Source organism: Aristolochia californica, unplaced genomic scaffold, assembly GCF_029961685.1.
Source record: "Aristolochia californica isolate CCGP_79_NKW_82.1479 unplaced genomic scaffold, dmAriCali1.0.hap1 SCAF_13, whole genome shotgun sequence".
Classification (NCBI taxonomy): Eukaryota; Viridiplantae; Streptophyta; class Magnoliopsida; order Piperales; family Aristolochiaceae; genus Aristolochia; species Aristolochia californica.
The window spans coordinates 22,665,006-22,672,897 of NW_027181804.1; the positions used below are offsets into that span (position 1 = coordinate 22,665,006).

At 38.9% G+C, this 7,892-nt stretch overlaps 1 long non-coding RNA gene across 1 annotated transcript; it reads right to left on the reverse strand.

The window, feature by feature from the left end:
* Nucleotides 1-3,052: 3,052 nt before the first annotated feature.
* LOC137948516 (uncharacterized) lies at nt 3,053-3,678 on the reverse strand. Its single transcript, XR_011111630.1, has 3 exons — nt 3,477-3,678; nt 3,308-3,402; nt 3,053-3,197 (listed from the first exon to the last, which is right to left on the reverse strand). It is a non-coding gene; the product is annotated as an uncharacterized lncRNA (long non-coding RNA).
* Between the last annotated feature and the right edge of the window lie 4,214 nt (nt 3,679-7,892).

Sequence of the window (7,892 nt, forward strand, 5' to 3'; positions counted from 1 at the left end):
TCCTGTGATACTTTCAATTTCATTTCGTCAATTGGGATGAAGTCTATATCCCCAAGTATTTAGGGGGTTTGGGTATCCAGCGATCTAAGGACATGAATCGAACTTCACTTTTGAAGTGGATTTGGAAGTTCAACACTCTCTTCCAATCTCTGGAAGGACATGCTAGTCACCAAACGTGGTTGATCCTCCCCTTGGTGGACTTCTGGAGGGAATAGAAGATGCTTATCGTCGATCTGGAAATCCCTCTATCTCCTCCTTCCGACCTTCTCCTCAGCCATCAGATTCTATGCGGGTAATGGGCACTCTTTAAAGTTTTGGGGAGATTGGTGGGCTGGGAGTGAGCCCCATCAGTGCTCTTTCAACAGGTTATTTCATCTCTCTTTGTTGAGAGAGATTTGGGTAGCGGATGCTTTTGAAGACTGTGGGATGCTAGTCTGACACTGAGGCCTTGGATGCTAGTCGGCTGCTGGACTTTGTCCTTTCAATTTGGCTACGTTCTCATGCTCAAGACAAGTTAATTTGGTGGCCTGATAAGCGCAGTGTTTTCTTTGTGGCATCTGCTTACTGCTACATCAGAGGGAGGCACTCTCACTGGGTTGAGCACGAGATTAACTTCACTTGGTGCTTTTCCACCCCTCCCAAGATAAAAAAAATTATGTAGAGTGTCTGCCTCAATAAGATCCTCACGGCGGATATTCTTAGATGGAGAGGCCACCCCTCTACCGATCTCCTTTGCCCGGTTTGCAATTCGGTGGAAGAATCAATTAGTCATCTCCTCCTATATTGCCCCTTCTTGTGGCTCGTGTGGACCTCCATTCTTTGCAAGGTCAGGTTACAATTCTGTCTACCTACGGATCTGATTCATGCCAGTAGAATGCTTCTTGGTTCTACTCTTCCAAGGTTTGGAAAGTTGATTCTTTCTGTTTGTGTTGCCTTCATTCCCTAGGGTCTTTAGAATGAGCGAGATTGCAGACATTTCAATGCCAAGTTTGAATACCCAAAGAGAATTGCTGATATTATTTCCGGGCACATTTCCTATTGGCTCCACTATTCGGGATAATTGGCATTGTCTGGCTCGATTACGTGCTTGATCAAAGCCCCCTATTGTTAAGGAATCGACACCACCTCAGCCAGGGCTCCTCAAGCTTAATTTTGATGGTTCTTCGTTTGGTAATCCCAGGATTGTTGGATTTGGGGGAGTTATTATTGACCCTTCCGGTAATCAGTTGATTTCCTATGCGGGCGCCTTGGGTATTTTGGATTCTACAACTGCTGAAATTCATAGTCTCCTTAACGGGTTCCACTTCTTTAGTGACAATTGTGGGGGTCCTCTTCACATTGAATGAGATTCCAAGGTTGTGATTGGATGGAGTGAAGCCCCCTATTGTTAAGGAATGGACACTGCAGCCAGGGCTCATCAAACTTAATTTTGATGGTTTTTCGATTGGTAATCCCAGGATTGTTGGATTTGGGGGAGTTATTATTGACCCTTCCGGTAATCAGCTGATTTCCTATGCGGGCCCCTTGGGTATTTTGAATTCTACAACTGCTGAAATTCATAGTCTCCTTAACGGGCTCGACTTCTTTAGTGACAACTGTGGGGGTCCTCTTCACATTGAAGGAGAGTCCAAGGTTGTGATTGGATGGAATGATCTTGCTCCCTCCCCCTCCTTCCCTTTGGAGCCACTGGGATGTTTTCTTTGAAATTATGGATATTGCTTCACATTTTGATTGTATTCGGACTCATGTTCCGAGATCCGCCAATTCGACCGCTAATGTACTTGTTAAGAAGGGAACAACCCTCCAATCCCTTGTTGTTAGGGGGTTTGCTCCCTTGATTTGTATTTTGTTTCCTCGTAAATAAAATAATCTTTTCTCAAAAAATATATATATATATAAGACGAGGCTAATAATATGTCTGATGATATAGCTAGGTTGATGCTCGAAAGCTCTTGATTTGTTTTGTATTTATGTTATTTAGTATTAAAAGAATGAAACTTGAACTATATACAATTAACTAGTTAATTTGGTGAACTTTGTATGAAGTTTAATTACTTCTTACATGTTTTTAATGATTAAATTTATGTTTGTCATGATTAACCTAAATACCCTTGTAATATTGTTCAAGAATCACATGTCTATGGTAATACAATCTGATATGTCAATATTAATTCAAACATAGAAGCATATAGGTATTTATTGGTTCAGCCACTATCTAGGCCTATGTCACATTGACAAGGGGAGAAAACCTCAAGGTTCTTGCCTCCTTTATTTGCCCATTGATTTATAGTATTAATATTCTCGGGGTATGTAAAATAATTAACTCTTTATTATAATTTGGTATATTATTCATAAGAAAAAAAATTTCATTTTCCATGTCCACAAACATTAATAGAATTTTCCTACCGTTTCCTGTGTTAGCACAAACACAAGAAAATGGTCAAAGGGAAGTTTTTCCAATGAAAAAATCATCCTATGAGAAAATAGGTCAAAGGAAAAATTGTTTTCCCATTTTTTTTCTATGGAAGCACACATGCACCCTGAGCAGCTGAAATTTTGACACCAAAAAAATTAACAAAAATTATAAACTCTTTCTTCAAAGAGTTGAAGCTAGGAAGTATAAATCTACAACTCGACAACAACCAAGATAGATCATATCACACCTATGGAAACCTCGAACTGTTTCATGAGTAGAAGAAGAAAACGGTAACATTATGATTTCCAGGAAACTGAAGCATTCCATGATTAGCATTGAATTTACATATTTAACACTGGCAACATTTCTCATATTCTAAAGCCACAGCAGATCAAAACGCCAGAAGAAAATGCAACGTTTTAATTGTAAATGAATGCAAATTGAAAATGAATCATACCAACAAATATTCACAAGCGATACCAGAAAAAAGAAAAAGAAAAAAAAATACGACAAAACAGCTTCGTCACAGGGCATTCTTTATGACATGAGGAACATAAAACACCGAAAAAAAAAAAACTTTTATAAGCCAAACGATAAGGAAGACGGACAGAGCAAGAAGTTAATGTGTACCACACCACCAGCTGCGAGAATTGAACCCTCCGAGTTAAATGACAAAGCCAACTGCAACCCGACATTTTCCAAGTGGGTCAGCAATTTCTCCGAAGGCTTCAGGGCCAGCTTATGGTTCTCCACACTATTGGGTTTGTCCCATTCATACCACCTATATGAACAACTTAGAAGTATTGCCTGAGTTTTCGTGGAAAGATAGATAGAAGTTACTATACACAACATAGAAAATGCCAGAGAACAACGGAACAAGAGAGAACAAACTTGCAATTTTGACAGAAGGAACAAACAAGGCCTTCTCCTCCTGGGTGCACCGACATCCTATAAGGCAATTCTCCAATAGTTCTAAGCTTGTTCGCCTGAATAACCAAACATCATTGTTACAATGAAGAACCCAGATGAACTCAGATTGGCTGACGCGTCACGAACTTACAGGTTCGTCAGATAGAGAAGCAGTGGCGAAGTCAAATTGGACAAGCAAAAGCGCGTTAGGAACCCCACTACGCCCTTCTCCTCCTCCGCCGCCCAAAACCACGTACTGAATGAGAGGCGAAGATTGCTTGATCTCGTTCGAATTTTCTTCTGGTGTTGTTTCTTCAACTCGTTCCTGCTGGAGGATGCTATTTTGTTGGCTCTTGTAAATTCCTACCCACGAAGCACAGTAGAGTGGCAACCCAAACTTCTTGCTGCAGGCAAGGGTCGCCATTCTCGTCTGTCCAGCAGATCAGCAGAAGTCTGCGGTGCTGTCCACGATTTCGACCCTCTTCCCAAAAGAAAAATGTTTTTAAAAGGCAACCGAGAGGACTAGTGCTCCTATAGCAGGATCCGGATCCGGATCCGGAATATCAGATAATATCCAAAACTTTGGATCTTAAATGGATATTGATTCGGATACAGAATCAGAATAAGATGGTCAAGATCCGGTACGTATCCGAATCCGGATCCCCTTAAAACCCTTCAAAATTTTCGCTAAAATTCATCCCAAGTTCCCACACTAGTTTTCTTTTTCCAAACCCTTGTTGTCTTCCTTCTTGGATGTCTCAAAACCTCTTGATACAACTGTCGGACAGATATAAAATATATAGATGCAAGAAATTGACAGTAAGAAGTAGACAAATGATGGTGAGAATCAAAATTTGATACAGGATTAGAAATAGAGGGCCTAGTACAAGTCCTAGGTTCTTTTCAAAGAGTTATGGGCCTAGTGTCAAATAATGGACATAATACAAAAGGAGAAGATGGACTTACCTTGGGAGGTAAGTGAACTCCACAGGTGTGGTATTGGCCGATGTTTCAAGGGGCTGAATAGAGAGATGCGCATCAAAGGGCACAATAGGCTTCGAAACCGCCAAAATAGATGAAATACCTGGAGGAACATCCCTTGAGGAATAAAAAGATGTATCTTTAGAAATTGATGCATCCCAGAAGATAATTAACTTCTGAAGATAAGGGTTATAGCTAACATATCCCTTTTGGGTATGAGAGTAACCCAAAAAAATACACTTAATAGCCTTCGGATCTAACTTACTTTTTTGTGGGGATGTAACATGAACGAAACATGTGAAACCAAGGACCTTCAAAGGAAGGAAAAAAAAGTTCTCATCTAGAAATAACAAGGACTATGGGGACCTATAACCTAATACTGAAGATGGTAGCCTATTAATAATAAAAGATGATGTAAGAATCGCATGATGCCAATAAAAATAAGACACATTCATGGAGTAAAGAAAACCATGAGCTACCTTAAGGAGATGTGGGTCTCATGGCTATTGAGGATCATGACTCCTCTACTTTGAAAGTGGTAAATGACTCAGACTATAAAAATGAGCTTAAACTTCTTTTATCTTTTGATGATGCAACCCTATAATCTAACATGGTATCAGAGCAGGAACGAGAAAGAGAAGGGGAGAGACTTAATGCTCTACCTCATTCCTTAAGACTCTATTTATAGTTGTAGAAGGAAGTTCACAATGACTACAATGCCCTTAGGGTTACAAGCTTTGTAAAAAAAAGACATAAACACAAATACATCATTTTCCTTCAGTAGACCCATGTGGTATCCTTATAAAAAAAGTCACTTAATTCCCTCATTTGCCATCTCTTGATGTGGGAGAGGTATTTACATTTGTACCACTTTGAGATGTCTTCCAACACTCCCCCCTCAAGCTGAGGGAGAGAAAACAGTGTAGATACCCAGCTTGCTGCATATCTTGGTTAAAATCTTGAATGTGATAGGTTTCATAAGAATGTCTGTCACCTAGCCTTGTGATGAAACATGTCTGAGAGATAAGATATCAACCAAAAATTTCTCCTGTATAAAATGATAGTCTACTTCAATATGTTTTGTCCTCTCATGGAAGACTGGATTTGAATTGATATGAATAGCCACCTGGTTGTCACAATATAATTCCATAGAAGATCCTTTATAGTAACCCAATTTAGTAAGAAGGGATCTGATCCATAGAAGCACATTGATTGTGTGGACCATAACTCTGTACTACACTTCTGCACTAGATCTTGCAACAACATTTTACTTTTTGTTTTTCCATGTAACCATGTTTCCTTCAACTAAGGTACAATACCCAAGAGTGGACATTGTTGTTGAATTTACGGAAAAGAGAAATACTTCATTGACTTGGTCAACCCACAGAGGTAATGTGATCCTTTTTCTGATCTATTATCTCTAGCAGTTTAGGTTTATTATTTTAGGTTCGTATTTATCTTTTTTCAGGCCCTATACCGGTTGTTTGCTTTGCATTTTCACCTCTATACTGAGCTTTTCATATTACATATTATATATTGACAGAAAGATATTTGAGTCTACTTTCGAAGGAAAAATAATTTTTTTTTCCAATCGGAGATATCTACAAAGAGAAATCGATATTTGAAGCAGCAAAGGTCATATTACGAAAGAGGCTCGAGCAGTAGCAGAAAGCTTCAACTTTCGAGCGATTTTATGCTATCCAAAACGATACTTTATAAGGAGAATTATATATCTACATTTGAGGCCCAACTTTGGCATAGCCGGCTTGGTCATCCATCAACCTCTTCACTTCGATATTTACTTCCATCTTTAAAATCACTTTCTACTTTCAATTGTAAGGTTTGTCAATTAAGTAAAGACATTAGGAGTACATATTCTCCTCCTCTTACAACTACAAGTGTTGCTCCTTTTGCGTTAATACACTCTAATGTATAGGAACCTTTATGTGTCTCTGATATTTCTCAAGTTAAATGCTTTGTTACTTTTGTTGATGGCTTTACCCGGGTGACTTGATAATATTTATTTAAAGAACGATAAAAAAATCTTCCTATCTTTAAAAAATTTCATGTTATGGTTTTGACACAATTTGGGATGAAAATTCAAATCCTTAGGTCTGATAATGCTAAGGATTATTTGCCTAATGAATTCAAATTATTTTTTCAGGTTAATGGGCTTATACATCAAACATCGTGTGCCTATACCCCCTAACAAAATGGTGTTGTTGAACGAAAGAGTCATCACCATCTTGAAGTTGCTCGGGGCCTCCTCTACTCCATGAAGGTACCCTATTTTTATTGGCCTCATGCCATACTTATGACCTATTTTCTTATTAATAAGTTACCTTCATCGATTCTTTGTAATAAAACTCCTTACTTTTTTATTTTATGGAGAAGATCCTTTTTCTCTTCCTCTTAAAGTTTTTGGATGTGCATGTTTTGTTCATGTTACTTCACCACAAAAAAATAAACTTGATCCTCAGTCTACGAGGTGTATTTTTTTGGGGGTACTCTCGCACCCATAAATGATATGTCTTTTACAATCCTACCCTTCAGAGGATGCTTGTATCTCGGGATGTAACTTTCTTTTAGGACACCTCGTTCTACTCCTCACAAGATGCTCCTCAAGGATTGACATTTCCTTCTACCACTCCTTGTCCGCTTGTGCCTTTCAATGTTGATATTACTCTACCCCCTGAAGCACCTGTCGTCCCCTCACCTATGGAGTTGTCAGATCCACCAGAGGTAAGTCCTTCTCCTCCTATGTTTGGGCCTAAATTTGATACTCAGCCTATTGATTTAAGAAAGGAGCGTCGTTCTTGTACTACGTCTCACCCTATCTCCAATTTTATGTCTCACCATCGTTTGTCTTTCGAGTGCTTTCAGTTCCTTGCATATGTGTTATGCACGCAATAACATTATTATTTTAATTATTTTTCTTTAATTTACTTTATTTTATTTCAGTTAAAGAATTAAAAGGTCACAGGGGCATTTTTGAAATATTTTATTTATAGGGGCATTTTTGTAATATTTTATCTTAAACCTTGTAAGGGTGAATCCTATTTAAGGGGTAAGAGTAATGAGAAAGTCAAGTATTGATTTAGGTTAAACGAGGTTTTGAGTTCTCCTCAACGAACTCAGGGTTGTGCATTCTCCTCAAAGAACCTAGGGTTTTCAAGCTTCCCTTTGGCTTGATTTTCGTCTTTCTCTTCTTCCTCCCTACGAATCCATGTGTCAGATCTGGGACCATAACAAGTAGTATCAAAGCGGGAACACAATGAGCGATTCTTCATCCAAAGAAAAATGGATTGCCATGCTCGATTTATTGGAAGAAATACGTGCAGGATTTATAGTATGGGAAGAATCTTTGCGGGATGGAATGCGTAGAACTTCCATTCAATTTTTTGCAATGAAGAGGTATCTCTATGCCGCAAAAAATAAGGTCATACGACCTAAATCCTCCGAGCATGAGAAATTCAGAATAGGGAAGGCAGCAGACGCTGTCTCAAATGGGAAGACAGACCACCGGCCAGAAAAAATAAAAATTTTCCGAGCAGGGAAATCCTCGTCTTGTTGTTCACCGTCCGAA